The following is a 10,041-nucleotide window of genomic DNA, read 5'->3' on the forward strand; positions in this document are numbered from 1 at the left end:
GCCCGTGACTTCACGCTCTTCTATAAGACAGATTAGATATGATATTCAGAGTCACTCACACTAAACGTGTTCCCCAAAAGTGTTTTCGACGCAGCGTCTCATTCCCTCGAGGAACTAGGGTTACATACGTAACCTAGAGATGTTTTTTGATGATAGTCCTATGTGGTTTGGTATTCATTGTCTCAAAGTGTGTGTTGGGAATTGTTTGCGTTCTTAATGTACTGTGCATATTGCTTTACTATCTTAGAATTTCAGCGTCATTCATATTTTATTTTTATTTTATTTTATTTACAATTTTTATTTCATTACATTTTAAGTAAATATAAAGTTATAGAAACATTTTTGCCTTTTTTCACAGAAGTCATTTATAAATTGACAGGTCATATCAGTTTTCACAATTTTGATGTTTATCAGTTAGAATACTCATGAGGGGGAAAAAAGAAAGAAAATATTGTGAAAAACTTTCTTTCCCTTGCTCTCTCTCCTCCTCTCTCTTTACCTTAAATAATGTTTAAAAAGGGTACAAGGAAAGATCTTAATGACTGATTTTTGTAGAAACATTTTAATACATTCATTATTCATTATCTTGGTCATTTATTATTAGTCATAGACAAGACACTTTTCAAATATAAAAACAAAAGTTGTATTGTAAAAGCTATAAAACACAGATTTTGTATGTGACACTATGTCTAGTCAACTATGACATTTCAGTAATTTTTAACATAAAAAGCTTTTTGTTCATCTTATCAAATAAAACGTCAAGTAACCCTCATTCCCTAAAGGAGGTAACAGAGATGTCAAGTTGTAACCAACGAATTGGGATCTTGCTTCGAGAGACCAACCTACTTTGAGTGTAAACTAAACAAGATATTGGCATGCAATGATTGCATCCAGCTGCCGCTGATAACAGAGTGAGCATAAAAAGGTAACAGGTGCAATGCATGTCAGGTTTTCACTGAGAAGCCGAACCAGTAACCCGGCAGCTCAGTGGTGGTACAGCCGCCAAAGAGACGTGATCTGACATCTCCATTCCCTCCTTCAGGGAACTAAGTTTACATACGTAACCGAGACGTTCCCTTTCAGTCAGTCACTATGATTCACATTGTGACTGATGAATTGGAATCCCTACCAAAGCACCATGGATGCTGCCCCTTCCAGTCTCCTGTACGAGCCTCCTGCTCCCCGTTTTTGGTTTAGGCTGGGGCTCACAACAAGAAGACCACTCACCGTTGTCATAGCACTACCCTCTGAGTGAGTTTGAATAACACTGGAAAAATGTATCCAGTCCACTTGGAACTGGAACGTTGCAGAAGCCCCATTCTGCATCCTCTGCATCACATCCCTGAAGGAGGTTTTGGAAGCACTTACACATATGAACAGCCATTTAGGTGCATATGGAGGATAAGAGGTGATTGTAACCCTCTTGGAAATGGCAGAAGTCTGCCAGGGAAATACAGGCTCTGAGGCTATACCATGGACTTTACACACATGTGGTTCACTTAGGTCTCTACATATGGAACCCAGCCAACTACACATACTTAATGGATTCACTGAGTGAGGGCCTGGCTTTAGACATTCTGCCAAGTCTGGCTAATGAGGGGATGGAGGAGCTCGACAGGGTCTACAGTACAGACTCCGCTCCAGATTGGTTTTAGCAACCCAACACTAAACCGGGGCCTCCCAATGTTTCTGCCCATTTGAGGTGAGAGCACAGAAGGATACTGGCTCCACACAAAGACTATAGAATCTAGCAAATGTGTTGCCCTACAGCTCTACAAATATTTTTCAGCGAGGTGCCACGAACCAGCACCAAGGAAAATGCAACACTTCTAGTAGAGTGAGCTTGCAACCTGTTAAGCCAGGGTGATGGCATCCACCATTCTATGGGCCATCCTCTGCTCAGAGACAGCATTGCCCATTTGCTGGCCTCCGTAACAGATAAAGAGCTGGTCTGTGGTCCTAAAGATTTGTGTCCAGTCTGCATACAATCTCAAGGCTCGGAAGGGACAAAGCAAAAATAGAATTGGGTCTGTCTCCTCTGGGGGCAGTGCTTGCAGGCTCACCACCTGATCCCTGAAGGGAGTAGTGGGAACCTTGGGCACATAGATAGGCCAGGGCCTTAGGATTACCTGGGAGTCAAACAGCCCAAACTCTAGGAATGAATCGTTGACCGAAAATGTGCACTGGTCCCTTACTCTCTTGATGGAGGCCAATACAAGCAGATCAAGCACTGATAGAAACTTCAGCTCAAGTGACTTCAAAGGATCAAATGGGCCCTGCTATAGTGCTTTGAGTGCTAGAGACAGGTCCCAAGAGTGTATAGAGGGGGACTGGGGGCAATTAACCTTCTCGCCCCTCTAAGCAACCTGATGGCCAGGTCATGCTTCCGTACTGACTTCCCTTCCACGGGTCATGGTTAGCAACAATCACAACAACATAGAATGAAAAGGTGGAGGGTGACAGCCTTTGCTTCAACCCTTGCTGCAAAAAGGAAAGCATGACCTGGATCAAGCATTTCCGGGGGGTTTTTTGGCAAGGAAGAACACCACTCGATGAACAAGTATGCTCATCCTATGATCAGCAGACGCTGGATGCAATCATTGCATGTCAATATCCATTAGTTACACTCTAAGTAGATTGGTCTCTCGAAGCTTAAACTGAAAGGGAACTAGCACATGCTGATTCAGATGAAACACACATTGTCATACAGAAGTTCCTACAAAACACACGTTGTCATACTGAAGTTCCTCCAACATTTTTTTTCTTTTGTCCTCCAATAAATATTTTATATTCAGACAAAACTTTAGCACATAACTTGTATTGCAACATTGACCCATGAATGAGGTATCAGTTCATGGCAGCTTATTGAGGAAAGTTTACACTTTTAAAAGACTACTGGCAAGAAAATAGTTCAGTATGTTATAGAGAGTTGTGGGTCAGGAAATTTGACTTGGCCAAAAAAAAAACAGCCAATATAAAGTGCTATACCAACTTCCTTTCAATGCCTTTGTAATAAATGGAGTCCAAGCAGAGTTTAGCACACCAGAGAGTTTTTACTATCGCAATCTCTTAACATTACACTCAGAACAGCAAAAAGCAACTGGTCCCCGTTTTCCTTACAGCAAACACACGCTAAAGGGAAAACAAAACAAACACACGCTAAAGGGAAAACAAAACATTAACCAGAACCTTTCTTAAAGGTACCATAACCTGTTTTCATAACATATCTCCCTCCAAAGCATGAACATTAACCACTCAACATAATTAAATCAAAACTTCAACTTCAACCCCTGTACCGACTATTTAACTCTCATTTCCACTATGAGCTACAAATGAAGCCTTTGAGGTGCTTTCTTCTGTCGTTTTGATCTCCGAACAGTCTCTGCACTTTCCCCAAGTGAGGTGGGTACACTGTCCTGAGACAAAGGTGTCTCCACTGGCACCTGCACAACCGCCCCCTCTAACTCTGTGTGGATGGCAGTTGCGGAGGGCCCAGTATTCCTTTCAACTCAGAACTCTCCTTGTTTTCCCATCCAGCAGCTTGCTCAAAACAACTCCACTGCTCTGATGTGTGCAGGTTTCTCAGATAATCATGATGACGTCGAACCTCCCGCCCATCTGACAGTCTCACCACACACGAGCAAGGACCACTTTCTTTGACTATTGATCCCGGTAACCAGCGCTGACCTCTGGCGAAATTTCTGACAAAGACAGCCTCACCCTCTCTGAAACTCGTTCTCTTGCCAGCCCATTTGAAGCAGGGTGAAAAGGGGCTGTAAGAATATGTCTAATTCCATTCTTCTTTAGAAATTCTTCGAAACACTCTCCCGTAGAAGTTGGCCCATTATCAGAGACGACAACATCCGGCAAGCCATGAATAGAAAACACTTGTCGCAGTGTGTCAATTGTCACGGGAGCTGTGATGTTTTTCAAGATGTGTGCTTCCAGCCACTTGGTGCAGGCATCCACCATGACTAAGAACATTCGCCCCATGAATGGGCCCGCAAAATCCACATGCAACCTAGACCAAGGCCTACTAGGCCATTCCCAGGGCTGAAGAGGAACTGGTGGGGGCATTTTTTCAGACATATGCCTTTGCTAGGCTTTTCATGCGTGACACCCCAGGATGGGCTATGTGGACCTCCTGCAGCACTCTGGCTCGTCCTGGTGGCGGTACCACCACTCTTGAACCCCACAAGATGCAACCATCCTGAACTGAGAGCTCATTTTTCCTTTTCTCAAAAGGTTTCATTTCTATGTCTACCAACCTGCCTGGCCAGCCCTGGAGGATAAATCTTTTGACTTTTGACAAGAAAACAGTTTCAGGTGGCAGTGGAGTGGATGCAGGGATGTCTGGAAGTGGTAACCTGCTTAATGCATCCGCATTGGCATTTTCTTTCCTCCGCTCGGTATACTATGCGGTATTGGTAGGTAGACAATGTCAGCGCCCACCTCTGGATACGAGCTGATGCCATGGAAGGAATGCCCTTATGTTCACTGAACAGGCTCATCAACGGCTTATGATCTGTGAAAACTGTGAAAGGACAGCCGTAGAGATATTGGTGAAAACGCTTCACAGCGAACACAATAGCCAGGCCTTCTTTATTTAGTTGAGCATACCCCCTTTCTGCTTTAGTAAGCGTCCTTGACGCAAATGCAATGGGTTTCTCCAAGCCGTCCGCCATCCTGTGCGACAGTAAGGCACCAATGCCATATGGCGAGGCATCACAAGACACTGTCAGCTCTTTCTCTGGGTCAAAATGGACTAACACACTGGCTGACTGCAGCAGATTTTTTACTTTTGTGAAGGCACCACCCTGTGCCACCCCCCACTTCCATTGGCAACCATGATGCAACAACTGGTGAAAAGGGGCTAGCACGGTTGATAGATCCGGCAAGAACTTCCCATAATACGTTACCATGCCCAGGAATGATTCAAGCTCTGACACACTTCCCGGTTTGGGGGCCTCTTTAATGGCCCTGACTTTTTCTGGCACGGGAAGGAGGCCCTGGGCTGATATTTGATGTCCCAGGTATGTCACACTCTCAGCCTGGAATGTACACTTGGCTTGTTTTAACCGCAGGCCTGCCTCTGACATCCTCTGAAGAACCTGATCCAGGTTACTGAGGTGCTCCTCTTCTGTTTTTCCCGTGACCAAAATGTCGTCGAGGTACACTGCCACTTGTGGAATTCCCTGCAACAGGCTTTCCATTGTCCTTTGAAAAATGGCCGGGCTAGACGCCACCCCAAACACCAGCCTGTTATATTTAAACAGCCCTTTGTGAGTGTTGACCGTGACGTATTCCTTTGACTCCTCGTCTAGCAACAACTGTTGATAGGCATGACTCATGTCAAGCTTAGTGAAGGTTTTGCCTCCCGCGGTTCAATAATCCCAAGCTGCTGAAGCCTCTCAAGTTCTTGTTCAACTTTATGCTTCATTGCATATGGGACAGACCGGGGTTTACAAAAAAGAAGAATAGAATTGGGCTCCACGCAAAGTTTCATTGTGGTGCCCCTCAGGGTGCCCAGCTCGTCCTTAAACACATCTTGGTACCTTGCAATCGCATCCTTTGCACCAAGCCCTTTTATGAGCCTAATATCACCCCAGTTTAACTCAATTTTGCTGAGCCAATCCCGCCCCAGCAGGCTCGGGCCTGTTCCCTTGACAACGAGCAACCGAGCTTCAGCTGTCTGTCTATCATAAGCAATGTTCACTTTCACAGCACCCATTACTGGAATAATCTCCCCAGTATAGGTTCTCAGTTTAATGGAAGACTCACATAATGCCGGTGTCTGATCATTAATCCATAACTTTCCATAAGTTTCCTCACTGATGATCGATGCCGAAGCTCCTGTGTCTATCTCCATCTTAAGACTTGCTCCATTAACTTGAATCGTTGCATAAAGAGGGTCTGAACGAGATTCACTCAAGTTAAACATTGAATAGGAACAGGTCTCCTCTTGTTCAACTTCCCCTATGTGATGTGTCTTTGAGTGAGGTTTTCCCCCATCCTTGGAGTTTTTGACTTTCCATTTGTTACTCCTGCATTTCTTTGCCAAATGTCCCTTCTTGCCACAAATATGGCACACTGCCTCTTTGAATTTACAAGAAGTTGCAAAGTGAGCTCCCCTACATCTGTAACATTCTACTGCTTTCCCTTTAGCAGCCTTAGTCACCTGAAACACATCACTCTGTGCACTGCTGTTTGCTTTCTGAATGTCTTTGGCATGTAATGCTGCCGACTCCATACCTTGTGCAATCTCCATTGCCTTTGTGAATGAGAGCGTTGCTTCCCCCAGCAGCCTACGCTGAATTACATCCTCATTAATGCTGCACACTAGGCGATCACGCAGCATGTCCTCCAGCACGGCCCCAAACTCGGAATGCTCAGAAAGCTGGCGAAGCTCGGCCACAAACTTTGCAATAGAGTCACCAGACTTACGAAAATTGCTGTGGAACTTGAAACGCTGCACAATCACTGAAGGTTTAGGGCTGTGGTGGTTCTGAATCAGGTCCATTAAATCTTTGTACGGCAAGTCTCCCGGCTTTTGCGGCGTTGCTAAGTTTCTCATTAGCTTGTAAGTTTTTACTCTGCAGACACTTAACAAGATAGAGCGCTTTTTGTCTTCATCAGTGATCTCATTCATGGTGAAGAAATGTCTACGGAACCTTGCAATTAGCCTTGCATCCACTGAAAACAATAATTAATTAGTATTTAATGTTAACTATGTTAATGTTCTTCTGACAATTTTTAAGTTCTTTAATAACTATTTATTAAATATGTGCCTCTAAACAGAATGTGCTACAATCACCTACCTCGTCATAGCATCATCTAAATTTAAGACATAATGTAATATTACTTAATATAAATATAAGACTTAATATAAAAAAAGATAGAAAAGGGACAATGATTAAATCATTTTATATGTTAATTACTTTGTCTTTCAATGCATCATTTATTCCATCGAACTGCATCTTTAATCTATGAGGAAATCACTTTTTGTGGAAATTATATTATATTATATTATATTATATTATATTATATTATATTATATTATATTATATTATATTATATTATATTATATTAGTAAATTTAATTAATGCATTTAGCAGACGCATTTATCCAAAGCGTCTTACAGTGCATTCAGGCTATCAATTTTTAACTATCATGTGTTCCCAGGGAATCAAACCCCAACCTTGCGCTTGATAAGCAATGCTCTACCAATTGAGCTACAGGAACACTATATATAATACATATTATATTAGTATAATTTTTCTACCACTATTACACATACATACATTATGAATATCTGACCATATTACTTCAGACCCTAATGGAATGTATGTGCAGAAGGAATCAGAAATAGTACAGATGCTCTTAACATGTCAGAACAGATGCCCTAAATATTACAATCATGTTTATTAGCACTTTACAGTACAGCTGTCCTGTTATAATGGGAACTGGAGGGGAAAGACACTTGGCCATAAAGCCAAAAAACTATTATAGTAAAGAAATATTAGTGAAGGCCAGGTAATAAATAAACAAACTAACTAACTAATAAATACTGGATCACTGTAAACAAAGTATGAATTCACTGTTTTGATTTGAATTAATATAGTTTGTGGTTTCATGATTTTATCTTTAAACCGAAGTGTTTTGGGGTAATGACTAGTTGCTAGTCATATTTGTGTTAGTTCAATGTATCATTTTTTTAATACAGGAAGAAAAAGTAGAGTGAGTAGAAAGAAAGAAAGAGAGAAAGAAAGAAAGAAAGAAAGAAAGAAAGAAAGAAAGAAAGAAAGAAAGAAAGAAAGAAAGAAAGAAAGAAAGAAAATGATAAAGATGATAAAGATGATAAAGGAAAAAAAATAGCCAACACTGTTGACTTTAGGACCCTGTTATATAAATTCATGTCTTTGAATCATTCATTACAACAGCTCTACTGTGCAGTTTGTCTAGGCTGAATTAACATCAAGTGCAATTCTGATAGTGGAACTCCCCGAGGACAGTCGATGGGCTCAAGATTCGCATTCACGCCCCTCTCTCTTACAATGTTTTCAGTGTTTATTGGGCATGCATCACTTCTCCATTGATGCTGTTTTTTAATTCTTTTATATACTTTTAATTTCAGAGTTATTGAAAAAATAGAAGCACTTGATAAAGATGCAATCTCTTTGGTTTATATTGGGATTATCGTTTTACCTGGTACTTGTGGTGAACATATCGGAAGCTCAGCAAGCAGGTATCAAAATCATTTGTTCACCTTGTTGAAATGTTGCGGCTACAAAATTGAAGTTGAAATGTAATTTGTCCAGCGTCCATTATCATTGTAAATTAATTATTTAACATAGCCTACTCTGTTTGGTTGTGGTGCAAGTTTTCTGTGTGATTCTTTGAAAATTAGCTTATTGTCCACTATAAATGTGGATAGGTGCAAGATTATTCATCAGTGGTTAACCTGCATGATTTGTTAACATGTGTTTGTCCTACAGGTATGTTTACATGTATGTAGGTAGGTTAGGTCTTTTTATGCTTTTTAATGATATTGTTTGCAGTATGCAGGGTTTTACAAAAATCTTTTAACATCTGGTGATCTCAGAGTAAAAAGTGGCCAAATTAAATGTATCTTTTAATGTCTTTCAAGCTTTTTCCATTTGCATCTTGCCTTGTAATATGCCCACTTACTACATACCATTCTTAATTCACCTGCAATCTTTATGATACAGTAAATCTTGGCTCTTTCCACTTGCACTGCTACTTGATACTCATGTCTTTAATTGATGTAATATACTTGTTTACACATAGTCTATATCATAATAGGTGGTTCAGCTTTTGTAGAAATCTCCATGGTATGGTATATAACCTTCAAAATGTTATGATAAACCAAGGTTTGGCTAAATGCAGTAATGCAGTAGAGCTGCATTTGGAGAAAACTTATGAATGTAGTTAGCCATTCCACTGCTGGCAAAGAAAATACACTAAAAGGTTTTATATATGTTATGAAAAGGCCAGTACAAGCAAAAATCTTTGCAAGGAAGATACAAGGCTTGTTCCACACCAAGTTTTGTATGGATTTCCACACAATGTGTGTTAATGGAAAACCCATCGCTTCCCGGTCACTGTGATTTTGCCAAGTAAGATATGTTCCTAGTTCAACATCTTTTGTTGATCCTGGATCAAAATTATTGTCCAAAAATACATACTTGACCTAACCCGAGACCTAACCCTACCCATAATTTAATCCTAAAATTGGTGTGAAATTATAGCTGATTAACAAGGGTGTAGAAGCACCCGATCATAAACCTAAAACATATATTTCCTAAAAAGTTATCCCTCAATTCTGATTGACTGATTGGAAGGTTGTTCCAGGATGAACAAGGATGTTGATCCAGGACCATGTTGTACTTGGTGAAATCACGGTCACGTAGCTTCCCACACAGTCAAAATGGTAACATGCCAACCATGAGAAAGGTTTATAGCAATTGTAAACACTTTTTAATAAGGACAGGAACCTCTTGTTTAATTTTACAATTGACAAGGCATAATTATTGAATTGGTCTGTTACATGACCAATGCTGGACCAGCACATACAGTACATTGCCTATTTTTCATTGATTTTGAAGGCTTATGGTAAATTTGAAAACAGTTGAAACGTGCACAATATGAAGTGCATAGAATGCATGACTTCAGTGGAATTGATTATGCATGTCCATTTCGATGTATCATATTTAGGTGACAAACGTTGTCATACTCCCTTTCAGTATTCTTTTTGCTTTCAGTTCACTTGAGTCACTTTAGTTTAAATTGTAAAGGAGGGATTGTGTCTCCATGTCCTTCTGTTCTGATTCTGATGAATGCTGCATTGTGAAATATATGGAACATTCATTCCATTACTTCACTCTGCCAAGATCCCACTTTAACATAAAGGCCTACATGGTAAAATCTTGTGACAGGATGAGTCAAAGTTGATAGTCAGTAGAGAAGACTTTTCAAGGCAAATATTTATATATTTTAGAATAATATGTTTTATATAATACA

At 40.6% G+C, this 10,041-nt stretch overlaps 1 pseudogene; it reads right to left on the minus strand.

The window, feature by feature from the left end:
• Positions 1–3,660: 3,660 nt before the first annotated feature.
• On the minus strand, positions 3,661–6,649 carry LOC127959073 (uncharacterized protein K02A2.6-like; annotated as a pseudogene).
• Between the last annotated feature and the right edge of the window lie 3,392 nt (positions 6,650–10,041).

Source organism: Carassius gibelio, chromosome B6 (genome assembly GCF_023724105.1).
Source record: "Carassius gibelio isolate Cgi1373 ecotype wild population from Czech Republic chromosome B6, carGib1.2-hapl.c, whole genome shotgun sequence".
NCBI lineage: Eukaryota > Metazoa > Chordata > Actinopteri > Cypriniformes > Cyprinidae > Carassius > Carassius gibelio.